At 37.5% G+C, this 27810-nt stretch overlaps 1 long non-coding RNA gene across 2 annotated transcripts in view; it reads left to right on the top strand.

The window, feature by feature from the left end:
* The first annotated feature begins 8068 nt into the window (after positions 1-8068).
* Positions 8069-27810, top strand: part of LOC123940952 — a 44132-nt gene continuing 24390 nt past the window's right edge. Inside the window, exons 1-5 of one of the 2 annotated variants that reach the window (XR_006818118.1) lie at positions 8069-8227; positions 9195-9329; positions 20977-21047; positions 23951-24035; positions 24698-24909. This is a non-coding gene — a long non-coding RNA (uncharacterized LOC123940952). The remainder of the gene's footprint in view (positions 8228-9194; positions 9330-20976; positions 21048-23950; positions 24036-24697; positions 24910-27810) is intronic. The other variant, XR_006818119.1, reaches the window with a different exon arrangement.

The following is a 27810-nucleotide window of genomic DNA, read 5'->3' as shown; positions in this document are numbered from 1 at the left end:
TTGAGGGTCTATTTCTGGGCTCTCTATTCTGTTCCATTGATCTATGTGTCTCTTTTTGTGCCAGTACCATGCTGTCTTGAGGAAGACAGCTTTGTAATAGAGCTTGAAGTCTGGAATTGTGATGCCACCAACGTTGGCTTTCTTTTTCAATATTCCTTTGGCTATTTGAAGTCTTTTCTGGTTCCATATAAATTTTAGGATTATTTTTTTCATTTCTTTGAAAAAAAAAGGATGGGATGTTATAGGGATTACATTAAATGTGTAGATTGCTTTAGGTAGCATAGACATTCTCACAATATTTCTTCTTCCGATCCAGGAGCATGGAACATTATTCCATTTCTTTGTGTCTTCCTCAATTTCTTTCATGAGTACTTTATAGTTTTCTGAGTATGGATTCTTTGCCTCTTTGGTTAGGTTTATTCCTAGGTATCTTATAGTTTTGGGTGCAATTGTAAATGGGATGGACTCCTTAATTTCTCTTTCTTCTGTCTTGTTGTTGGTGTACAGAAATGCAGCTGATTTCTGTGCTTTGATTTTATATCCTGACACTTTACTGAATTCCTGTACGAGTTCTAGCAGTTTTGGAGTGGAGTCTTTGAGTTTTCCACATATAGTATCATATCATCTGCACAGAGTGATAGTTTGACTTCTTCTTTGCCGATTTGGAAGCCGTTAATTTCCTTTTGTTGTCTGATTGCTGAGGCTAGGACTTCTAGTACTATGTTGAGTAGCAGTCATGATAATGGACATCCCTGCTGTGTTCCTGACCTTAGCGGAAAAGCTTTCAGTTTTTCTCCATTGACAGTGATATTTGCGGTGGGTTTTTCATAGATGGTTTTGATAATATTGAGGTATGTGCCCTCTATCCTTACACTTTGAAGAGTTTTGATCAGAAAGGGATGCTGTACTTTGTCAAATGCTTTTTCAGCATCTATTGAGACTACCATATGGTTCTTGTTCTTTCTTTTATTAATATGTTGTATCACATTGATTGATTTGCGGATGTTGAACCAACCTTGCAGTCCTGGAATAAATCCCACTTGGTCTTGGTGAATAATCCTTTTAATGTACTGTTGAATCCTATTGGCTAGTATTTTGGTGAGAATTTTTGCATCTGTGTTCATCAAGGATATTGGTCTGTAGTTCTCTTTTTTTGGTGGGATCCTTGCCTGGTTTTGGGATCAAGGTGATGCTTGCCTCATAAAATGAGTTTGGAAGATTTCCTTCCATTTCTATTTTTTTGAACCATTTCAGGAGAATAGGAATTAGTTCTCCTTTAAATGTTTGGTAGAATTCCCCTGGGAAGCCATCTGGTCCTGGGCTTTTGTTTGTTTGGAGACTTTTGATGACTGTTTCAATCTCCTTACTGGTTATGGGCCTGTTCAGGTTTTCTATTTCTTCCTGGTTCTGTTGTGGTAGTTTCTATGTCTCTAGGAATGCATCCATTTCTTCCAGATTGTCAAGTTTGTTAGCGTAGAGTTGCTCATAGTATGTTCTTATAATTGTCTGTATTTCTTTGGTGTTAGTTGTGATCTCTCCTCTTTCATTCATGATTTTATTTATTTGGGTCCTTTCTCTTTTCTTTTTGATAAGTCTGGCCAGGGGGTTATCAATCTCATTAATTCTTTCAAAGAACCAGCTCCTAGTTTCATTGATTTCTTCTATTTTTTTTGTTTGTTTCTATTTCATTGCTTTCTGCTCTGATCTTTATGATTTCTCTTCTCCTGCTGGGTTTAGGCTTTCTTTCTTGTTCTTTCTCCAGCTCCTTTAGGCATAGGGTTAGGTTGTGTATTTGAGACCTTTCTTGTTTCTTGAGAAAGGCTTGTACCGCTATATATTTTCCTCTCAGGACTGCCTTTGCTGTGTCCCACAGATTTTGAACCATTGTGTTTTCATTATCATTTGTTTCCATGAATTTTTTCAATTCTTCTTTAATTTCCTGATTGACCCATTCATTTTTTAGAAGGATGCTGTTTAGTCTCCATGTATTTGGGTTCTTTCCAAATTTCCTCTTGTGATTGAGTTCTAGCTTCAGAGCATTGTGGTCTAAAAATATGCAGGGAAGGATCCCAATCTTTTGATACCAGTTGAGACCTGATTTGTGACCCAGGATGTGATCTATTTTGGAGAATGTTCCATGTGCACTAGAGAAGAATGTGTATTCTGTTGCTTTGGGATGAAATGTTCTGAATATATTTGTGATGTCCATCTAGTCCAGTGTGTCCTTTAAGGTCTTTATTTCCTTGTTGATCTTTTGCTTGGATGATCTGTCCATTTCAGTGAGGGGAGTGTTAAAGTCCCCTACTATTATTGTATTATTGTCAATGCGTTTCTTTGATTTTGTTATTAATTGGTTTATATAGCTGGCTGCTCCCATGTTAGGGGCATAGATATTTAAAATTGTTAGATCTTCTTGTTGGACAGACCCTTTGAGTAGGATATAGTGTCCTTCCTCATCTCTTATTATAGTCTTTGGCTTAAAATCTAATTGATCTGATATAAGGATTGCCACCCCAGCTTTCTTCTGATGCCCATTAACATGGTAAATTGTTTTCCACCCCCTCACTTTAAATCTGGAGATGTCTTTGGGTCTAAAATGAGTTTCTTGTAGGCAGCATATTGATGGGTTTTGTTTTTTTATCCATTCTGATACCCTGTGTCTTTTGATCGGGGCATTTAGCCTATTAACATTCAGGGTATCTATTGAGAGATATGAATTTAGTGCCATTGTATTGCCTGTAAGGTGACTGTTAGTGTATATTGTCTCTGTACCTTTCTGATCTACTACTTTTAGGCTCTCTCTTTGCTTAGAGGACTCCTTTCAATATTTCCTGTAGAATGGTTTGGTGTTTGCAAATTCTTTCAGTTTTTGTTTGTCCTGGAAGCTTTTTATCTCTCCTTCTATTTTCAATGATAGCCTAGCTGGATAAAGTATTTTTGGCTGCATGTTTTTCTTGTTTAGTGCTCTGAATATATTATGCCAGTTCTTTCTGGCCTGCCAGGTCTCTGTGGATAAGTCTGCTGGCAATCTAATATTTTTACCATTGTATGTTATAGACTTCTTTTCCAGGCTGCTTTCAGGATTTTCTCTTTTTTGCTAAGACTTGTAAATTTTACTATTAGGTGACGGGGTGTGGACCTATTCTTATTGATTTGGTGGGGGGGCAGTTCTCTGTGCCTCCTGGATTTTGATCCTTGTTCCCTTTGCCATATTAGGGAAATTCTCTCCAATAATTCCTTCTGCTCCCCTCTCTCTTTCTTCTTCTTCTGGAATCCCAATTATTCTAATGTTCTTTTGTCTTATGGTGTCACTTATCTCTCAAATTCTACCCCCATGGTCCAGTATTTATTTGTCTTTCTTTTGCTCAGCTTCTTTATTCTCTGTCATTTGTTCTTCTATATCACTAATTCTTTCTTCTGCCTCTAGCAGAAGAGCCTCCATTTTTTATTGCACCTCACTAATAGCTTTTTTTTATTTCAACTTGGCTAGATTTTAGTTCTTGTATTTCTCCAGAAAGGGGTTTTATCTCTCCCGAGAGGTTTCTCTAATTATGCCTTCCATGCCTTTTTCAAGCCCAGCTAGAACCTTGAGAATTGTTATTCTGAACTCTAGATCTGACATATTACCAGTGTCCATATTGATTAGGTCCCTAGCCTTTGGTTCTGCCTCTTGTTCTTTTTTTGTGGTGGGTTTTTCCGCCTTGTCATTTTGTCCAGATAAGAATATATGAAGGAGCAAATAAAATACTAAAAGGGTGGTAAAGACCCCAGGAAAATGTATTTTAACCAAATCAGAAGAGACCCCAAATTGTGTGTGGGGGGGATAAAAAGAAGTTCAGTGGGGCGCCTTGGTGGCTCAGGGTTCAAAGCTTCTGCCTTCAGCTCAGGCCATGATCCCAGCGTCCTGGGATTGAGCCCCACATCCAGCTCCCTGCACAGTGGGAAGCCCGCTTCCCTCTCTCTCTCTGCCTGCCTCTCTGCCTACCTGCAATTTCTGTCTTTCAAATAAAAAATAAAAAATCTTAAAAAAAGTTCAGAAAAAAAGTTAAATAAAGAAAACAAATAAAGAAAAAAATATAAGAAAGAAAAAAAAAATATATATATTAGACTGGTGACTAGAACAGGGTCACCCACTTAATTTGGGGAGTATTTTGGTCTCTTAGAAGAAACTATCTCCCACAATTTTAAAGAATGAAAAACATATATAAGGGTAAACACAATGAAGTGATGGAATATGCCTATAAAGATGAAAAAAAATTTTTTTTTGTTTAAATTTCTACAAAAGGAGTTGATAAAGTAAGTTGGTTGGGAGACTATAGAAAAAGAAAGTGGAGAGAATTTGCTCAGGCTGGAGACTATAACAAGCCCAGAGCTAGACTTAGGGTATATTTTGATCTATTAGAAGAAGTTGTATCCCAAATTTTTTAGAAGAAAAAACTCTATATGTATACAAAAAATAAAGTTAGATACAATGAAGGATAAAATATGACCATAATAATGAAGGTTCAAAAAAGATTTTTTTTTTATGAAATGTATTGTTAAGATAAACTAGTTAAAAAACGTTAAAAGAGGAAAGGGTAAAAGTTAAAAAAAATTAGCAGAAGAAAAAAAAAGTAAAATTTAAAAAATTAATTAACTGCAAGACTAAAGAATCATGGGGAGAAAGCCATGAATTCCATGCTTTGCTTTCTCCTCCTCTGCAATTCCGCTGTTCTCCTTGGTAAGTGAACTTGGTCTTGGCTGGATTTCTTGTTGATCTTCTGGGAGAGGGGCCTGTTGTAGTGATTCTCAAGTGTCTTTGCCCGAGGCAGAATTGCACCACCCTAACCAGGGGCCAGACTAAGTAATCTGCTGGGGTTTGCTTTGGGAACTTTTGTTCCCTGAATGCTTTCTGTAGAGTTCCGGAGGACGGGAATGAAAATGGCGGCCTCCCAGTCTCTGGCCCGGAGGAGCTGAGAGCTTGGGGCCCCACTCCTCAGTGTGCCCTTGGAGAAAAGCACTAAATCACTCCTGTCTTCTTGGCCTCTGGCTGTGCTCCGAGCTCAACCAGCCGGTTCCAAGGGTCTCTGTCTCTGGCATATAGCTCTGCCTGGAGTCTCTGAACCCCACAGATCCCTGAGCTTTTCCAGGGGGCTCTCCCCGGATCTTGTGGGGACCCCACTCACAGAGCAGTGGCCTGTGCCACAGATTACAGTTCAAGGTAACCCTGAGTTGAGAGCTCACTCCTCAGCTCTGTCTCTGTAGCCAGCTTCCCCACTCTAATATCTGCAAGCTCTGTGACACTCAGACACCCCTGATCCTTCTGTGACCCCGCAGGACCTGGAGCCACACTGACCCCACGTGGGCTTCACCCCAGTTTAGCCTCTGGAGTGATATCTCTCAGTGGAGCAGACTTTTAAAAGTCCTGATTTTTGCTCTGTTGTTCTGCTGCTTGCTGGGAGCCGGCCCCTCCCACCACGGTCTATCTTCCCATCACTTTGGATTCACTTCTCCGGTCCTACCTTTCAGAAAGTGGTCAATTTTCTGTTTCTAGAATCATTGCTCTTCTTCTCTTCGATCTCCCGTTGGATTTGTAGGTGTTTGCAATGTTTAGATAAGCTATCTAGCTGATCTCCTGCTACCTGATGTAGTCTCAGTCTGCTACTTCTCTGCCATCTTGACTCCTCCCTCTGACCACACCCTTCTGGAGACAGTCAGTGCTCCCAGTTAGCTCCCCTCCTCTTGATGTAATCACAATCTTCTGTTTTCAGAGTACCCAATATTAGCACTAATTTCAAGGATATTAATAATAGCACCAATGTTTTACTATGTGTCAAATCGTGTTACTTGATTAAAGTAATTCATACTCATTCTCTATGTATCTTTTCCCATTCTTGGAAATACAACTTGAAGCAAACACTAATGGCATGATACCTGCTGTGAAAATTTTCTCTTGATTTCTTAATTTAAGTTGTTTGGACCGCATCTCTTGAAGCTTTATCATCCCGCTTATGTCTATAGAAAGCAGCCATGGCTTAATCTGCTATCCCTTGTGTATGTGTCACATGTATATATCATTTAGAATCTTCTTGACTTTTCTTCTCTTTTATTCTTGCCAATTGTCCTGGTCCTCTCTGTCACTGATCTCTGCTTGTCCTAGTTTCCACCCACTGTTACTGTTGGTAGACTTGAACCTTTGCCCTGCTTAGTCTCCTTAGACATTAATTAATTCATTAATGTTTACTGAGTGCCTAGTGCAAGCAAAGTACTGTTTATTTGAAGGGGCAGGTCTAGAAATAAATAAGCAATTTACAATTAGAATGACCAAAAATCCTGCTTTGCCCAGATCAGTCCTGTCTTATACCCATTTTCTTGGTGTGATTAACCATTTTTACCTGAAGAAATGTCCCTGTTTTGATAAAGATTATGTGGTTACAGGATTTATAAGGGTAACCAGAACATATGGTACAAATTGTTTAAATCTTGTCTGGAAGATGAAGGAAAGACTCCTCCAGAAGGCTATACTTGAGGGCAGACCATATGGTGAAGACATCTTTGCCCCACAGGTGGTGAAAGCATAGCCAAGTCCAGGGGCAGAGCAGCTGTAAAACTTAAGAATGCCTGGGGCCTCTGTAAACATGGGCTACCTCTCTTAACTTCTAATCCAGAAGGACTTCAAGTATTTTACAACTCACCTGAATCATAAACATTTTATTTCAAACAGGCACAGTATCATCATGATTTGTGATGTTTAAGATTTGCAACATTATATTGTATTTCTATTAGGCTTTTGTATTTCCCCTTCTCAGAGTTGGATTTTATTCCTGCACACAATACCTGATTGGAGAAAATTTTAGTACTGTTTCCATTCATAGTTGGAAGTGTTCTTTGGTGTCATGAGCTTGATGCATACATTGATCAACGCCGGAAATATTCGGTTCACTGTAACTGAAGTCTCCAGGTAAGGAAATCTGGGAAGAAAGTCTACTCCTGAATAGCAGGAACAAGAGTTACATTTAGACCTGTTGCTTTTGCTATCTTCTTCCAAAAATATGGATATAGGTTTGTGATAAGGATTTATCATACCCCGAGGAACAAAATTATCATGTACTCAGAAATAAGAGGTCAGAAACATACATGAAAACTTCCTAATACTATTGGCCATTAGAGAAATATAGTTAATAATGAGATAACACTATACACGTAGTAAAGTGTGTAGTTTTATTTCTTTTTTGTTTGTTTGTAAAGGGCAATATTGGTTTTGCTAGTTTCAATGGGTATGACAGAATTCTGGAATAGGAAAAGCCAGGTGGCAGCACTTTATCATCATAGAAAGACTGAATATACTTAACTCTACTGAAGAGCAATGTCGCTTGGGGGCTTTGACCTGTAGCCAATTAATAGAATGGTCAATATACCACTGAGTTCTGAAGGACAAGATTTGTGGGTAGCTCATAGGTACCTCATGAGCTACCATAGGTAGCTCAATTTCCTTGATTATGTATTTGTCTAGTTTCAGAAAAGTTAAAGATGAACAGAAGACTGATGTCAGCTGCTCCACTCCCTGATCCAATATTGTTATCTTATCTACTTTTTAGACTCAGAGCTATTTACTAAAGGGGAGACTGAGTCAATTTTGGGAAAGTCCCTGCAGTGCCGCACTTGTTTGATGTATTAAGTAAAGATTGTGGAGGCCGAGAAAATTAAGGCCATGACATTCCTCAGACACTTCTAACTGCCCTAAAAGAAAAACAAAGAGTTAACTTGCAGAGATTACAATCCTGCAAGACTGGAGTCTCCCTTGGTTTACAAATGTCCTTGAGATTTACTCCCAATTGTCATCATGTTAGTGCCTCATCAGAGGGAGAAACAGCCGTGATTTGATAATAACCAGGCCTCCAATATCCTGACAGTCTTTTCTACCCTGATAGCCCTTCTGAATATCCCCTTTGTCTTCACTTACTGCTGAGCCAGCAGTCGTGGCCCAATTATCTACTGCCAAGTCCACCCCCACTCTGCCTTTAAAAACTCTGACTGTAATCCGGTTCGGGGTCCAAGTCCCTACTCTGCTGTGTCGGGTATACTTGGGCGCAAGCTTAAGCTTGTCAAATAAACCCTCGTGTGATTGCATCGGTGCTTGACTCCTTGGTGGTCTCTCAGACGTGAAAACTCAGGCATAACATTTGGAGGTCCCACCAAGATCTGGGAGACTCCTAGGACCCCAACCCGGAGGGTCTAACGCCGGCTGGTGAGTGCACTCCTTTTTTAATCTGTTAGCACGCAGACTTTCAGGGAGCTCCAATCTGCATTTTTACCTGTAGGAATTCCAATCTGTATCTGTACGGGAGTCGACATTGGCTCAAGTGGACGAGTGGCGGGCCGTTGACTGAGGGGTCTTGGGAGACGTCCCTTTGCCCCTGCCTGGAGGCTCGGCTGCTGCTGCGGTTGGGCCCAGAGGACAAGGTCCTCATCTGTGAAGAGAGCCGGCTGCTGGTATGGCTGGATTCTCCCTTAACTTCCTTCCAGTTTTGTCTTTATGGCTGCACTGGATCGTTTGTCTTTGGGTGTATGTTCTTGTTAATTGTTGTAAGTGTATTTGTCTTATTGTGGACTGAGGATGTGATGGGACGGACGCAGACAACTCCTGTCTCTGATGATTAACCACTTCTTGGACGTTAGGGGAAGAGCTCATAACCTGAGCACAGACATATGAAAGGGAAAGTTTTGGACTTTCTGCATGTCTGAATGGCCATCCTTTAGTGTTGGATGGCCTCAGGAGGACCGCTGGGTCTGCGGTTGTCTTCAACTTGTCTTTTTATTCTCTGTTGTGTTGTTTATTGTGTTTGGAGAAATGAGGCAAGCAGAGAGTAAGGGGACTCTGACTTTCATCTCTCCGTTCCTCCTAATAGATGTGGGGCTTCTCCCTCCACTCCCTTCCTGTGTTAATGGCTATAACTGGAGCCAACTGGGGTTAGTCTAACTCAAGACAGAGACTTAAGGAATGTTCCCAAGCAGCTGCCAAAACAAATTTTGTTTCAGGGACATTCCTTGCCTTCTCTGGCCCAACGGAGACTGCCTAGCCCCTCCCCCTTGCTGGTGGGAAAGCATGATGTCTGCTCTTCTGTTGGAGTTGATAAGCTCTAAAACTGGGAAGCTTTTCTCTGCCTCCTGGCAGCGCTTTGTTTCTTCTGTCTCCCCTTCTCATGTTTCTGCAGCAACGTGCATGCAACCTGCATGACTAGCCTCTAGATCATGCACTATGGCTCCTTCTCTCTTCGCTGTCAAGGAGCAAGAAGAGCAGCCCCTGGACCTAACACCCCCCACTCCAGATCTTCCCACCCGTGTCTCAGGTAAACATCAAAAATAGAATGGGCCCAGATGGAACATAAATCAGTATTTAAACTAAGTTAAGTTTATTGGTTTAATTAGATAAACATGTCTTTAAAATTACAGTAGTAAATATGAAGCTTTTATTCTATCAAAGTTTACTGAAGATCAAATAAACTCATGTTATTTGTTAAAATCTGTTAGCAAAAGATGACTGAACTTATGGTTAATTGTCTGTCTTAAAGTTTTAATGGGTAATTGTTAAGGTAGCTTTCAAAGTCTTTGGTAACCTGAAACTTTAAAGTTTTGCTTGAATGGCAAGTAGAATTAAATTATGGACATCTAGGTATTAACCAAATGGGATAAAATGCTAAAACATTGAGTACTTGATACAGGTTTGTGCTTTTGACTTCCTATTGCAAGGAAACTAAAAATATTTTAATCTGTTGGTAAACATGTTTTGTGTTTAACTGATTCACAATTTGCCTTCTAAAAATTTCTGTTGTAACTGTTCATAATTGGTTTATATTTTGTCTTCATTAGAGATTAAGATGTTTCTAAGAGTACAAAATTCTACTAACTGTAAGGCTGATGAAAATGAAGAAAGCAACAGTGTATGTAGGAAAGTAGGAGATATATAAGAAAGATTTAAGGAATGAGAATGCATTTTGTTGAAGGTAAAAGAAGATAATTTTGTCCTAAATGAAAAGGTTGTTTAGAAGGAAATGGCTTGGGACAAAACCTGAATGCAAAGGAAAGTTGTAGAAGGTTTGTGAAGGGAAATCTTCAGAAAAGGAATTTTAGGTGCTTCTATAATGCTTCTTTTTAATGAATACAAAGGTGCTTCTATAATGCTTCTTTTTAATGAATACAAAGAAGGAAAAGAAAGCAGGCTTTCAATGAGAAATTATGTGGTGGGGAAAAAAACAGAGAAGTGACAGTAGCAAATTCTGCTCCAAACTTAGTAGGAAAACTTGGGTGCAGCACAAATTTAATGAAAAATTATAGGATAAGAGCTCCAAAACTAAGCTTAGGAAAGTAAAACTCAGAAAGATGAGTATACCAAATTCCAGGAAGGTGTGGTTCCCCCAGCTTTTGGTTGCCTTTCTAATCCCTTGCCTAATGTAGAACTTAGTACAAAATAGGCATACAACGATTATCTCTGTATAGAATAATTGATTTTCCTATGGTGAAACTCTAAGATTCATTGAATGCCCAGCATATGGTAGGCACTGAATAAATATTTCAGAATTAGACGAATGAATGATGGAGCTTGGATAAGAATGAATCCTCTATTTTCCTATCCAAAGCTCAGTTCACTGTACTAACCAATAGTTTTTGACTGTTAATGTGTCATTTTAATGGTGTTAGCCCGAAGTTGACCAGATCTTAGGAGACAGATTTTTTAAAACCCTTCTCACTAAAATTTGCAACAAACCAATAATATAGTTATACGTCTTCATTTATTCAGTACTCTATTTATATTCTCAAAAACAAAGAAGTGTTGCTGGGCTCCTGTCCCAGGGTGAAAGAACGCTGTGAAGGATACTAATTACATGGTAATGATGCATACTTGATTTGTACTTCATTTCGAAGAGTCTGCATAATGGCAGAAGCAGTCAGTACTGTCACTGTCAATCTTGGAACTGAACAGTAGGTCCAGGTTACTAAGATGATGATATTACCTAAGAGGTTCTACTTTTTTTTTTTTTTTTAAGATTTTACTTATTTATTTGACAGACAGAAATCACAAGTAGGCAGAGGCAGGCAGAGAGCGAGGAGGAAGCAGGCTCCCTGCCAAGCAGAGAGCCTGATGCGGGCCTCGATCCCAGGACCCTGGGATCATGACCTGAGCCAAAGTCAGAGGCTTTAACCCACTGAGCCACCCAGGTGACCCGCTACTCAGTGTTTATTATACATGGAGTAATATCAAACTAATCACTGTGCAGAGCGATTGGAGAAGAGAATATCACAAGTACAAAGCTGAGTGCTTTGCACTGGCTTGTATTCTCTTTGATTATAATGTTTATGCATTCATACTAGATAACATTGCAGAATGCTGGAAGGTAATAGTCATAGATCTCATTTCAATACTAGTACACTTATGGTAAGGTTCCTTCCTTGTCCCCTTAGGCATGGAAGTCCCTGTTGACTACAAATACACATATGCAGACTTTATAATGATTTGCATTTTGAAGGAGTCTCTTTAGGGATAAATCTGGCAAATTATATATGTTTACTTGATGCTGTGCGGTAGAGGGCAACAGAATCTTTGCTTCCTATGGTGAATAAATATGTGTAGAAAGACAACAGACATTGTGACATGCATAAAGGAAATGCCTAAGGGTGAAATTTGTGAATTGTTAAATATCTTCATTGTGCTTGAAGTTTCATTAATATTCTCCTATAGCCTATATGTGTAGATTACTTCTATTTTATTCTGTTTCATAATTGTTTAGGTCCTTACTATTCAATGTCATCCTCTTGTTCCTTGAGTTCATTCAAAGTAGATACTCAGAAAGGGGAAATAGAGCAAGAAATAATGTTTTTGAACTCTTTTGATGTTCCAAGTTTTTTATGTACCTCACTTCATTTTACACTATTCCCTCAATATATTCAAAAGTTTATAGAGGAAGAAGCTGAGATTCATAAGAGGTCACAAACTAGAAAGTGAACCCATGTCCTTTCTGCCAAAGCATGATAATTCCTGAGGTGTTTTGGTTTTTATGACACTTATGACAGGAAGTAGCAGTGGACGGTTGATGCCAGTTAGGGGTGGGGATTAGCACCTGCAGGTAAAGCAGGGAGTGTGTTGTGCTGGTAAACACTGAACAACTGCCTTTCCGAGAAAAGCCCTGGCTTGTAGTATTGGCTGGCTCAGTGCTGTAAATTCTACAATCCTGGCTGATTGTAAACGATCGATGTGATGTAACTGAACACAAAGTTGGGAAGAAATGTGCAGTAGCCCACCTAATTATCCACAATATAGATACTAGAGACATAAATACCCCATGTTAATAGATAATAGTAAATGTAATAATAATAAATATAATAAAAGAAATTAGAAAGTGATCAATTTTGAGTATTTATTGCCTATTTTTAATATAATTTAGTTGTAAGTTTATGTATTTTTTGTAGTGGCTGTAATTAACAGCTGGCTATATAAAGATCTGAACGTTTAACAGTCATTTCTTGACAGCCATTATGAGCTGGTTCTTTAACATACTGTTCTACTTCCTGTGATAGCTGACAATGTAACAGTCAGATTCCTTAGGCACCTCCTGCTGAAAGCCCCGTGTCTGAGTCCCTTTTTTTTTTTTTTTTTTAGTTCCATTGGTTTTTCTTTTTCTTTTTTTTTAATTTTTTTCCATTTTATTTATTTTTTCAGCGTAACAGTATTCATTCTTTTTGCACAACACCCAGTGCTCCATGCAAAACGTGCCCTCCCCATTACCCACCACCTGTTCCCCCAACCTCCCACCCTTGACCCTTCAAAACCCTCAGGTTGCCCCAACCTCCCACCCCTGACCCTTCAAAACCCTCAGGTTGCCCCAACCTCCCACCCCTGACCCTTCAAAACCCTCAGGTTGTTTTTCAGAGTCCATAGTCTCTTATGGTTCGCCTCCCCTCCCCAATGTCCATAGCCCGCTCCCCCTCTCCCAATCCCACCTCCCCCCAGCAACCCCCAGTTTGTTTTGTGAGATTAAGAGTCATTTATGGTTTGTCTCCCTCCCAATCCCATCTTGTCCCTTTTTTTCTAATCACTTTTAGTGTCTTAGCTTCTCCCTATCCATGGCTTTCACTGAGGCGGCTATACCTTGATTTAAAGGGGAATGAAGGAAGAAGTGGATAAGCAAGTGACATTCTCATGGAGAAACCATTAGGTTATCTTTCACGATTATCTTATATGCCCTTAAACTTCAAAGGGATTGATAGTTACTTTTTAAAAGAAGATGTGGTTCATATATACAATAGAATATTACTCAGCCATCAGAAAGGATGAATACCCAACTTTTGTATCAGCATGGATGGATCTGGAGGAGATTATGCTGAGTGAAGTAAGTCAAGCAGAGAAAGTCAATTACCACATGGTTTCACTTACTTGTGGAGCATAAGGAATAACACGGAGGACATTGGGAGATGGAGAGAAGTGAGTTGGGAGAAATCAAGGGGGAGACAAACCATGAGAGACTGTGGACTCTGAGAAACTAACCGAGGGTTTTAGAGGGGAGAGGGGTGGGGTGGGGTGGGGTGGGGATGGGTGAGCCTTGTAGTGGGTATTAAGGAGGGCACAAATTGCATGGAGCACTGGGTGTGGTACATAAACAATGAATCTTGGAGCACTGGAAAAAAAAAAGAGAGAGAGAGAGAGCGTGTGCACAAGCAGGGAGAGTGTCAAGAAGAGGGAGAAGTAGGCTTCTCACTGAGCAAGGAGCTTGGTGTGGGGCTCAATCCCAAGACCCAGGGATTATGACCTAAACTGAAGGCAGACGACCAACTAAGCCACCCAGGCAGCCTCACAGTTACTTTTAATTTTTTTTTAAAGATTATATGGTTGTGTGTGTGTTTGTTTGTTTGGAGCAGTTTTAGATTCATAGCAAAATTAGAAGGAAGAAAAGAGATATCTCAAATACCCCCTGCCCCCACACATGTGTAGCTTCTCCATTAACAACATCCCCTTCCAGAGTGGTACCTTTGGTATGGTTCGTGAACCTATGCTGACCCATCATTGTTGCTGAAAGTCCAGTTGATGTTAGGGTTCACTCTTGGTGTTGCACATTCTGTGGGTTTGGGCAAATTACTAAGACCTGTACCCATCACTATAATATCATACAGAGTATTTTCACTGCCTTAAAACTCTGTGCTATGCCTACTCATTTCCCCCCACCTCCACCCCAACTCCTGGCAATCATTGATATTCCCCCCCCCCCACGCACCATTTCTGAGTTGTAAAGCTAAAATAGGATGTTAATAATGTAGAGTAGTAAAGGGTATGAAATCATCCACACATTTATTGAGTAGTAAACTAGAAAGGTATGTACAACTTTGGGTTGGAATCAGAGGGAGAATCTGCTCAGGGCTAAAGGGATGTCCTTGATTTCTTAACTATAACAATTTCCTTTTAAAGGCTATACAAATAGAAGGGTCAGTTTATGGAACAACTCTGAATTGCACAAACCCCCACTAGAAAGGAGAAAAGGTCAGGAGATAAGAATGTGGGCTGGGGGGACAGCCAGTCTGCTGCAGGGATGGCTGGGCTGGGGGCTGAATCTCAGGCCAAGAACCTGTAGATAAAAGCAGGCTGGGAAGAAATCTAGAGGCAGAGGTTAGTGCATTCACTAAAAGCCCTTGCCTTCTAGCTGGTCTCTAGAATGCTGATACTTTCCTCAGACAAGGCAATCACTGACATTTTTACCGTCCCCATCTTTTTTTTCCAGAATGTTATATAGCTGGAATCATATAGTACATAGCTTTTTCAGATTGGTTTCTTTCACTTAGTAATAGGAATTCAAGTTTCCTCCATGTCTTTTCATGGTTTGATAGCTCACTTCTCTTTAGGCGCTGATTAATATTCCAATGTTTGGATGTACCACAATTTATTTAGCCATTCATCTACTAAAGTACATCTTGTTTGCTTCCAAGATTTGACTGCTTTAAAGATCTGTGTGTAGGTTTTTGTGTGTACATATGTTTTTAACTTCTTTGGGTGAATTGCCAAGGAATGTTATTACTGGATTGCATGAGAAGGATATGCTTAATTTTGCATCTGTTTATTTCTGATAGAGAGGTACTTAAGTTTCCAACTATGAGAGTAGATTTATTTACTTCTCTTTGCCATTCTAAGTTTTTGCTTCATGTCACTCTATGTTGTCCTTAGGTGCATACATGTTAAGGATTTTATGTTTTCTTGGAGAATTGGCCCCTTTACCATTATGTAATGCCTTTCTTTATCCCTGATAACTTTTCTTGCTTTGATGTCTGCTCTGTCTGAAATTAATATAACTTACTCCAGCTTAAAAAAAAAAGTTTCAATGGTGTATTTTTCTCTATCCACTTTTAATTTGTGTGTCTGTATATTTAAAGTGGTTTTCTTGTAGACAGTATATAATTGAGTCTTGTTTTTCGGATCCATTCTGACAATCTCAGTCTTTTAATTCACACAGAGCACTGATGTTCAAAGTGACTATTAATATAGTTAGATTAATGTCTGCCATATTTGGTACTGTTTTCTATTTGTTGCCCTTATTTTGTTCTTGTTTGTTTCATACTCCCTTTCTACCTTTGTGGTTTTGAAGATTTTATATGATTTCATTTTCTGTATTTTCTTAGCATATTAGTTATGCTTCTACTTTTTAACTGTTTTTTAGTGGTCACTTTAGAGTTTGTAATATACATTTACAATTAATTAATATCCACTTTCAGATAACACTGTACTTCTTCACAGGTTGTGTGAGTACCTTACAATAACTAAACAATCCTAATTGCTCCCTTTTGTCCTTTGCATCATTGCGGTCATACATTACACTTATATATAAACATTTATGAGTATATATTCATAAGATATATTTATATATAAGCATACATAATTAAATACATTGTTGTTATTATTATTTTGAACTAGTTGCAAACTGTTAGATCTATTAAGAATAAGAAAAATAACAGTTTTTATTTTACCTTTACTTATTTCTTCTTTGATGCTTTTCCTTTCTTCAGGTGGATCTGAGTTTCTGATCTATATTTTCTTCCTCCTCAAAGAACTTCTTTCATCATTTCTTGCAAATCAAGTCTATTGGCAACAAATCCAGTTTTTATTTCTCTGAGGAAGTCTTTATTTTACTACTTTTGAAAAATAATTTAACAGGGTACAAAATTTTAGGGTGGTGGTTTTTTCTTTCAAAACTAAATATTTCACATCATTCTCTTCTTACTTGCATGGTTTCTTTTTACCTAGCAAAGAGAAGTCAGAAGTAATACTCATCTTTTTTCCTCTGTAGGTAAAGTATTTTTTTCCTCTGGCTTCTTTGAGGAATTTTATTTAATGGTTGATTTTCTGTAGTTTGAAAATGACATTCTGGGAGTTAAAATTCTGGGGGTATTTTCCTGATTGGTATTTTTGAGCTTCTTAGATCTATAGTTTGATGACTGACATTAACTGGGGTGGAAATTCTCATTGTTTTAAATATTTCCCAAAATTTCATTCATTATCAATACTGGTCTCAGAATATAGAAATCTAAAATTCTCCTTTTATTTTCTTAATTTAAAAATATACTTAACTCTCTTTCTAAAATTACTTAATTTTTGTGCTTTTGTATGTGTACAGGACTTTCTAAAAGTTGAAATAAGAAAAGAAGAAAATTGATTTGAGGATTGGTCTAGTAATTGAGTGGCTTTTGCTTATAAAGTACAAAATATAGGTTTTTTGTTTGTTTGTTTGTTTTTTCTGACAGGATGGAATTATAGCAGCACCATTCTGATTCCAGGAGAGAAATTATATGTTTTTATATGTCAGAAAATAAAAAATAACCACAGTTCCTGAAAGAATATTCGTAAGGATGCAATGATAGGGGCACCTGTGTGGCTCAGATGGTTAAGGGTCTGCCTTTAGCTCAGGTCATGATCCATGGGTCTGGGATTGAGCTCTGTGTTAGGCTCGGTGCTCAGTGGGGAGTCTGCTTCTCCCTTTGCCCCTCCCCCTCATTCAAGTTCTCTCTCACTCTATCAAATGAATAAAATCTTTTAAAAAAGGGATGCAATGACACATTTCATTTATACAGTACTTCCCTCTTATCTACTGCATATACATTCCAAGATCCCTAGTGGATGCCTGAAACTATGGGTAGTACCAAGCCCTATGTATACTGTTATTTTCTATGTATACTTACCTACAAAAATTTAATTTATAATTAGCCCCAGTAAGAGATTATCAACAATAATTAATAGTAGAAAGAGAATAGTCATATACAGTAATAAAAGTTATGTGAATGTAGTTTCTCTTTCTCAAAATACTGTGCTGTACTCACTCTTCCTATGATGATGCAAGATGATGAAGTACCTATATGACGAAGTGAAGTGAGGTGAATGACATAGGCGTGTGACATAGCATTAGGCTACTACGACCTTTTGATGAACATCAGAAGGAGGATGAGTTGACCACAGGTAACTGAAACCATGGAAAGAAAAGCTGCAGATGAGGGTGACTACTGTGGACTGACTTTGTCAGAAGATACAATAGGGACTTTGGATCCAATCAATGGAAACTAATCCTTGTGTGACTTAGTTTCTTTACCGGAGAAGAAAACAGAAACGTGTTCCCACCACACATATTGATTGTATCTAGTAGATTCTATTGGTTTCAAGCAATGGAATGTGACTATGGCTAGTTTAAAGGAAAAAGTAATAGTACATCTTGGTAGGACTTTGGGAATAGCACAGAACTGAAAGGAAAGCTAATGTACCACATTTTAAAATGTGTGAGCTGGTCAAGTTCCAGAATGCTAAAGCAGTAAGTACTCAGTAGCAGTAACTAGAGTGACTTCTAGAGTATAGCTATGGGGATAAATTAGCTTCAAACATTCTTGTACTTTGTAGTTCTGTCTCAGATCCAAATCCCAGTGAATGAGCACCTGATTGAACACTTGGGTTACCTTCCCATCTACTGACTGAAGGAGGGCAGCCTCTTCATCAATAGCCTTGCCAAAGTACCCATCCAAGGGTGAGAGAGGGGGAGTGCTAGTTCCCTAAATCAAACAAGGACACTGTACTGAAAAATGTTCCCATGAGAAAATCTTTGGCTCCAAGTGCGAATGTGACACATGGCTCCTTTGAGGCCACATAACATGTTGTTCACATTCATTATACCTCATTCATTTTTTGTAATCTCAGACATTCTTCACGGTAAAAGTCAAGTTCTATTTTCTCTGAAAAGATTTTCCGATTTTTCTTCATTAATCTGTCTTTTTCATTATTTTAATGAGATCTTTCACAAAATTTACAAGTTAATTGTATGTTTTTTAAAGCACATGGAACATTGACCTAAAAAATGGTGTTAGATCCAGCTTTGCCATTTCCTAGCTGTGCAAATTTGTTCAGTCAAACTTTCTGGGCTTCAGTTTTCTTATCTCTGAAGAAGAGGGGTTACATAATTTTTAATACTCCATAAAATCCTAACAAGGTAATACACAAAAATGTAGAATAAGTGCCCACAACATTTTTTAAATTTCCTTTTTGTGGGTACTCAGTAATGATATATCACACAATGCTAAAAAGACCGGGCAGAAATAGTAAGAGGGACTTTGTATCAGTGACAAAAGTATGGGAATCATGTGCTTTTTTCTAGTTTCTTTTTTTTTTTAAGGAAAGAAATGAACACTTTTTAGTAAAAAATAGAAAAGTCAACCTTTTAATTAACACAATAGTTTTCAAAAATTTGAATGAAATTGAAGTAATAAATAATAAAACTAAATTTTTGAAAATAAGTCTACTAAGAAGATAAAGCAGAATTATAAAATCTGTTATTTTCAGGTAGCCTACAATTAAAAAATAATTAAGCCAGGTATAAAAGGAACTGCCAATATAGTGATGGTTTTTGAATGAAGTTATTCTTTTTTTTTTAAGATTTTATTTATTTATTTGACAGACAGAGATCACAAGTAGGCAGAGAGGCAGGCAGAGAGAGAGGAGGAAGCAGGCTCCCTGCGGAGCAGAGAGCCTGATGTGGGGCTTGATCCCAGCACCCTAGGATCATGACCTGAGCCGAAGGCAGAGGCTTTAACCCACTGAGCCACCCAGGCACACCAAATGAAGTTATTCTTATTCTAAAACTAATTATTTAGGATTCCTTCAAAGACAATAATTAGGCATTACTTTATACAAGGATGTTTTTACAACTTTATTTGAAGTTAATATTCATAAAGTCTATAATTATATTATATTTCATTTACTCATTACTTTCCATAGCATTTACCTTTTTTTTTTTTTTTTGGTTTGTTTGAGCTTTTCTCTGATAGGCCATTTTTTATTTGTTTGTTTTTTTTTGTTTTGTTTTGTTTTTTGAAAGCATAAGCCTTATAATTGTGCACTGGGATAGTAAGCAATATAATGGAATCAGGAAAATGAAGTAATTTTGGGAAAACAAGCTATTACATTTAGCTTCCCAAAGGAAAGTTAGAGCCAGATGTTATTCAGACAATTAAAAGTGTTAAAGGCAATGTTCTGGAACAAGTAAGGGGCTTTGCAATTAGAACTATATCCATCTATTAGGTAATTTTCTCCATGTCAATATCCTTCCCCCCGAGAGGGGATTCCTGTACTGTGGCTGCTGCTTTGCAAGCTATCCCAGGTATAGCAGCTATACCTTAATATGCCACTGGTGTAAAGGGTTGCTATTGCCTCTTTGAGCCACCTCTGGTCCTCCATCTTGGTTGCTATTGGTGGAAAAAAATTGGTGTTCTCCCTTTGCTGTCTACAAGATTTAAAGCTAATTTTAATAAAACAAATAGCCTTTGTAGACTCACCTTCGTACTGTTTTTTTCTCTCTATGTTCTGGAAAAATTGTTTTTGAGGACAGTTCAGTTGTTCCTGCTCAAAGTTCTCATTCATGGCTCTGACATCAGTTCTGGCCTGGGACAAAGCATACCCTGAATTACCAGGAGAGTTTAACTGTGGTGCCAGTTCTAAAGAACACAACTGCTTCTTTTCTGAAAGACTGTCAGATGTGAGATGTTCTAGAAATACCCTAGACTTCACTGGCAGCTGGCCATGTTTAATGCATTGGACATTGTCACCTGACTCCAGATAGGTTCTGTGCCAGCAGTCTTCTGCCTTGCCTTATGGTGGGAGCCAGCTAGTAATTTCCACCACTATTCCTCAGGTTGCCAGTGGCTCAGGTTAGGTCAGACAATTTGAAGCCTCCTTGCATAGCCCTCCCATGTGAACAATGGCCACTCATGGTTTCCCACCTATCTCTGAAGAGTTTTGGTATCCACCCTCAAATAAGTCTGAACAAGTAGGCAACACTGTTTGGAGACTAGTGTACATTCTCACATATGTCCAGAGGAAAGAAATTCTCACTGTCCCAGCAAACTAGCTTCAGTAGTTTGGCACAGGGAAGAACAACAGTGGTTCAATACATCATGATAACAAAGTTTCTTTAGCCAGTTCCTTTTTCCTTTCTAACATTTCTTTCTTATCTGCATAGTCTGATATTACTTCTAGGTTTCTTTGGCTTAAAGTTTGAAGTTTTTTTCAACCCCTACTAGAATAAAAGTTTATTCACCTTTTTCCCTCAGCATTTGCTAAGGATTAGATTAAATACCTAACTTCCATCTATATTTCAAAATGATTTGGCCAGGGAAGAAATTGAATGCATGATCTCTACATACCTTTGAAGCAGCAGAATCTGTCTGAGAAGGGGGTAAATAAAGTCTTTTTGGCCTCTCTCTGTGTATTCACTGTGAGTTCACGGTGAGTTTCTTCTCAATAGCTTCTAAAATTGAAGTTGATGGCTGACCTTTTTAGTTCAAATAATCATCTGCTTGAGGATGCCAGGGAGAGATATGGGGTCCAGGAGACCTTCTGTCAGAAGACTTTGTCTATGTGCAATTCATGTAAACTTGTGGGATCTCTGTCATGTTGGGAAAGTGTAAGGAAATTCTTTCCTTTGATTTCAGGAATGAGGCAAGATTGTCTGATATTGCCATATTATTCAACTTTTTACCAGGAGTCCAAGCTAAAAAGTGTGGTAAGTCAAGAAAACTAAATAAAAGTGATATGAATTAAGAAACAAATAACACTTTTTAAATAATATGATTATTACTTAAAAATTCAAAAGAATCTTCTGATGACATAATATACTAATTTAAAGACAGTAATAGAAATCAGTTACATTTTCTTTACTCAAACAAAAAGTCTATCATTTTAACAGTGACAGGAAATGTAATTTCTTACATGCCTTATAAGGGTATCCAAAAATAAATGTAACAACAATAAAAAATATAACACTGAACTCTATGCAAAAAATAAATATTACTGAAAGATATTAAATAATCCTAAATAAATGAAGAAGTGTACCATGTTCATGGATTAGAAGACCTAATATCATAGAGTTGTCAGTATAAATCAAAATAACTTATGATTTCAATGAAATTGCAGGAAAGATTTCAATACCTAGGATGAAACTTGACAGTCTGTTTCCAAACTTATATGGAAGACAGAGGGTTAAGACTGAACAATATTATGTTATGTAGTTAAGAATAAGATTGGGAAATTTTCTTGAGCTATTAAAACAAATGAAGCTATATTAATGATAAAAGAGTGATATTGATTCAAGGTTGGACATACAGACTCATGGAAAAGAGTTGAGAGTACAGAAAATAATAGAAAGTATGAAATATGACAGTGTAGAAATAAGAGCTAAGTGGCAAAAATATTTAATAAATGGTATAGGACTAATAACATTCCTATATTAAAAATATAGAATATAAATTTATAAAAATTTAATATAAATTTAAAAATATAAAAAAATTTTAAAAATTGGACTTATGACTCACACTATATATAAAACCCATTTTCAGATGAATTAATGGAAGTAAATAAATGGAAGCAACAACTTCAAGAAATAATTATAGAATATTTTTAGGGTATCAAGATGGATTTCTGAGATAAGACATAAAATATTTAAATAAAGGAAAATATGGAAACTTTTTTTAAAAGCAAAAGATACCATATAAAATTTAAAAAGATGAGCCACAGGGTGGGACCCTGTAATGGTAATGCATATAACTAAGAATTCACATTTTAAATATGTGAAACAAAATCACAAATCTGATATATACAAGACTCAAATTTACCCACATGTTTGAAAATTTTTCGTATTTAAAATGGTTATATTATGACTAGAGTACATTGGTATTTAATTAAGGTCGAAAATTATAAAGACTTGTATTTGCAGTCTTCTCTCTTATTGATGAAATCAATCTCATGTTAAAAACGTAGAAAATATCAGCAGTTTTAAAATTTGAACAAAATTAAAAATCAAGACGTTAGTAGAGACTTTGTTTCCATTCTAAAATGCATTATCTATCTAGGTTTTATATAGGCCTTAATGAGCACTGAACCTAAGACTACACATACTAACTACCTCTAATTATAAGTTCTTTTAACTCAAATAGAGAGATTCAATGTCCCTCTTCCCCTGCTGAATACAGAAAAACTTTCTGAGCCTGTAATTTTGATGTATTAATGAATTAAAGTGGGATTTCTACTTTTAGTAATAGTGAAGCAAGTAATAAAACTAACCTTTTTGCTGCAAACATTGGAAAAACAACATATGGTGTTAAAAAAAAAAAAACTACCTGAAGGAATCATGGAGTCAACATGGCATTGACAAAATTTCAGGGCCAATATCCAGGTAAAGAAGGAAACCAATAGTAACCTGAAAGTTGTTCTTTTCCCTTAGAACTGTCTGATCATTCTACATGAGCTCATTCTGGGAGACTAGGAGGCTGAACAGATCTTTTGCATTGCTCATGGGTATTAAAAAAACACAAAAATTGAAGTCCATATTCTGTTAGAAGGTGCAGTGCTGATAACTGTCCCAGAAGTTTGGTTTGGAACCCCTCAAGTAAATATGACCTACAATGGATTTAATAGATATTGAAACTCATATTCAATTTATTCTCAGTTGGCATACTTTGATTAAGGTGATTGAGGAATTTATCAGAATGAAAGTGAAGACAAATAGAACATGATCCTAAGTCTCAAATTATTTCATTTTTCCAGTACCATGTCAGATTCTCAAACAGAAATGAAAAGCCTGCCCGGGCACACGAGGAGGCAATATCACATGGTAAACATCCAAAGGAAACAGAAACCATAGAAACAGATCCATAGGAATCCAGATAATATCAGAGAGAGCTTTAAAATGTCTATGCTTAGTTCACAGATACAAAGGCATAATTCAGAAAAATTGGCACATAACTAGAAATTACTTAAAAAGTAGAAATTCTGAAACTGCAAATAACAAAAAACACAGAGATGCATTTGTTTATAGTGAGGAACAAATTTTGATAGAAAATAAGGAATTTGGCATTTCTTGTCCATATCACTGAGAAAATGAGATTTGTGCCTGCTGCCTAAGCAAGTAGGGTATGTACTGGAAATTTCTACTGCTATAGGAGGGAACGCAAAGGGGAAAAGTGGTCAGTCCTTCTTGTGAGTGTTCAAAAAGACAATGTAGGTAGGTAAGGTTTGAGCTGAGAAATTAAAAGGTGTTCCACAGCAGGAGAGAGAAATGTGACAAAAGTTCCAGTGGCTTTATGTGGCTGATGCCTTAGGGAACTTCTTTAGTTGAGGCTGGCCTGGATTATAGTCAAGAAAGGGACTCCATTATGGCTGGACACACATAGTGCCCTGCTCTGATATTTGTACTTATCATGGAGAAAATTGGGAGAATATTATTTATTATATACTGGTTTGAGAACCCATGTCTATCTCAAAAGCTGCCGAATCTCCGTGGATATTTAACATAGTTCCCATGTGATGAAAAGTCACAAAGAAGATATAATAAGCATATTCTGCCCTGAATGATTTTCATTTGCCCCATTAACTCACAAACCAAAAGAAAAATCTATCTATATCTTCCAGAAAATTCTTGGCCTTCTGATTTTCAGTGAGAAAAACAAGTTAATTGTTAATACTGCTGAAGAACAATGATGCTGGGAGCTCCTGAGTGAGTTGGGGAAAATGTTCACATTTTGAGGATGTGGGAGAAGCTGGGATGTGTTTAAACTTTCTATAAGTCTTGTGTGTGATTCCCCTCCCCCCTGCCCACTTCCTAACAATGTTATTTACAGAGATGTGTGTCATTGCCAGAATAAAAAATCACAGACATCAGGCCTGAATCTAAAGAATGGCGAAATAGAAAAAAGTTTGGGCATGTTGTCTGTTCTCCACCTCTATACCTCTCTTTCTAGCTCCCCAGGAGCTGATGCCCTTAGATTGTCCTCTGGCAGTCATCAGAAAATTCATAATTGAGGGACACACTTCAAAGTAACTGACCAGCACTCAAAACTGTCGAGGTCATCAAAGACAAAGTCTGAGAAACTGTCATTGCCAAGAAAGCCTAAGAAGACATAATTAGTAGATATAATCCTATGTAGGATCCTAGAACAGAAAAGAAGCATTAGGTAAAACAAAAACAAAAACAAAAACAAAAAAACAAAACCAACAACAGCAACAACAAAAACAAAGTATGAGCTTCAGGTAGTCATGTTTCAACATTGGTTCATTAATTTTTAACAAACATACCATTCTAACAGAAGATGTTAGTAAAAGGGGTTACTGGGTGTGGAATATATGAGAACTCCCTTTACTTTTTTTTTTTTTTTGCAGGTTTTCTGTAATTCTAAAGCTCTAAAATTTAAAAGATGAATTTTAAAATAAAAGAGTGATGGAGTAAGGACCTTGGCAAATACTGCCCCACAATGATAAAACCGCAAAAATCATCAAAAGGAACCATAAAACAAACAAACAAAAAAGTGACATATCAAGTGTCAGGCTTTAGAAAGTCTCATTCTCCTCTCATTTCGTGGAGCGATAACAAGGTAAGTTTAAAGCCATCCACAGAGCGCTGCTGCTCACAGTTCCTGGAAAACCGTCTGGCAGACGATGGGGTCAGTTTAACTGCTTCTTCATCTCATACAACTCATTTGTTCTCCCCTTAAACTGAACACTGATGATCCTGAGGGACATGAGTCATTGCCAGGATAAGAGAAAATCATTCCAGACACAAACCAGGGTCTAACTGCGAAGTGAAACAATCTTTGTGTATTCTCTCTTGATCCACACCCCCACTGCCCAGCTGCCTGGGCCCTTACTGCTCTCTGGAGATGTGAAGTCCCCCCACTGATTATCTACTAAGATCTGTGCCTCACGAAGGACCCTGCACTCCCTGGTTTCTTCTTTTCTTGGTGTTTTTCTTTTCTTTTTTTGAAAGATTTTATTAATTTATTTGACACACAGAGAGAGATCACAAGTAGGCAGAGACACAGGCAGAGAGAGGGTGGAGGCAGGCCCCGCTAAGCAGAGAGCCCAATGCGGGGCTCGATCCCAGGACCTGAGATCATGACCTGAACTGAAGGCAGAGACTTTAACCCACTGAGCCACCCAGGTGCCCCGGTGTTTTTCTTTTCTTGTATCTGTTAGACATGATAATATTTCTAAAATGACAATAAATTATAATCCCTGAGTTATTACTCTGTGCCAGGTGAACATGTATAGTACAATTAGGGTGATTCAGTCATCATGTCACATATATTTTACCCTCTTTCTAAATAAAACACATTTGGTTATTCTTTAACTTTCTTAGGGCAGCGATGAGAGCCTGTTATAATGATAACGTTTTACAGCTGCTGGTGAGTGCATTAGTTATAACACTAACTGCTGTTATAACTGTCAATGGGCATATTTGTAGCTGGTATAACAAATTACCACAAACTCAGTGGCTTAAAATAGCCCAGATTTGTTACATTACAGTTATGTAGAGCAGAAGACTGAAATGGGTGTCACTGGGCTGAAACCCGTGTTGGCAGACCTGCATTTTTCACTGGGGTCTCTAGAGGGGAGTCCATTCTCTTGTCTTTTCTACTTTCTGAAAGCTGACTGTGTCCTTTGGCTTCACAGTACATCACTCTGACAGTGATTCTGCTGCCTCTGTCTTCCATTCTTAGACACCCTTGTGATTACGTTGAAATTACCCAGATATTCCAGAACCGAATAGCAGCCTTAATGCCTCTTTTTGTATGATATAAGGTGTTTATAGGTAAGGCTTAGGAACATGAACATCTTTGGAGGGGCATTTTTCTGCCTACTATAGCAGAGTTTGTTCCAAATTCTATATTTATTCCAAATTTGAGAGAATGAGCCTTAATCATTTTGTGTCCATATTCTGAAAGTTTTTAGACACCTATATGTAATTTCTTTAACTATATACATTGGTCCTTTCATTTCTATATCTATCCAGCTGCAATTTAACCTCATAAAATCACTCTCTTTTCCTCTCTCTAAAATTGGTAAGCTGATTTCAAGACAGGAAATTTGTTTCCTATAACTTCTATTTCCCTTCTTGGCCCTTCTCATCAATGGCCTCTCCTAGTATTAATTCCAAATGTTAATGCAATGGGTGGATTTAATGTGGTGCATGCCTTTGTCCCTTTTGGCACTAGTGAATTAGCTGTTTTAAAATATTAAGCATATACTATATGCAAAGTACTAAACGTTTAGGAGTTACAATAAAAAAAAATCTTACAATGCCTTCCATCAATGTGTTTACTGCCCATTTGGAAAGACACACAAAACATGGTGAAAGTGTTAATGATTCCATAAATAGTATGAGTGCCAGTTAGCCAGAACTGTAAAAAATTATGAGTACTGTTACTAATAGTGCTTGTTTTACTCTCAAAAGTATTCTGGTTTATATGATAAATTATGTTGCCTAAGTCAATCTAAATTCCAAACAATAATATATGACTATACCTTATTTCCATTCTTGCAATGGTTGTTATCCAAAGTTTTATTCTTTACCAACACAACAGGTGATACATGGTTTTTATTATAAATTTAATCACATTTAAATACATTCCCCTTTTAGTTGAGTATGATCATTCTTTCATATATTTTAAAACCAGTTCTATTTTTTGATTTTCCCATTCCTTTTGTCAATTTTTAAAAATGGGTTTTTCATCTTTTTCTCACCAATTTTTGGTAGTTCAATATGTGACACATAAGTTAGAGTTCTGTTTATGATATAAGAAGCATCACATTTTTATTTTGCTTTCAGCAGGTTTTTTAAAAAGCTTTTATTTATTTGAGAGAGAGAAAGAGCGCACGTGTGCACTAGCAGGAGAGAGGGGCAGAAACAGAGGGAGAAGCAGACTTCCCACTGAGCTGGGACACTGATATGGGGCTTGATCCTAGGATCATGAGCTGAGCCAAAGGCAAACATTTAGCTGACTGAGCCATCCAGGTGTCCCATCAGTTTGTTTTTTTTTTAAGTGGTGTTTAAAAATTGTATTTATGTGCATGTATTTATGTTAGGTTTACCTGTGGTTGACAGAAAACCTATAATGTGTCTTCATGAGACCAATTTTTTTTAAGTTTCTATTTTAATTCCAGTTAACATACAGTGTCAGATTAGTTTCAGATGTACAATAGAGCAATTCAAAACTTCCATACATCACCCTGTGCTCATCATGATGAGTGCACTTGTTAATACCCCTCATATATTTCACCCATCACCCCCAGCCACCTCCCCTCTGGTAACCATCAGTTTGTTCTTTATCATTATTAGTCTGTTTCTAGGTTTGTCTCTCTCTCTCTCATTTTCCCTTTGCTCTTTGTTTTGTTTCTTAAATTCCACATATAAGTGCAACTATACAGTATTTGTCTTTCTCTGACTGACTTATTTCACTTAATATTATACTCTCTAGATCCATCCATTTTATTGC

Source organism: Meles meles, chromosome 4 (genome assembly GCF_922984935.1).
Source record: "Meles meles chromosome 4, mMelMel3.1 paternal haplotype, whole genome shotgun sequence".
In the NCBI taxonomy this organism is placed as follows: Eukaryota; Metazoa; Chordata; class Mammalia; order Carnivora; family Mustelidae; genus Meles; species Meles meles.
The sequence above is the reverse complement of the archived record's forward strand: the minus strand, read 5'-3'. Positions and strand labels throughout refer to the sequence as shown.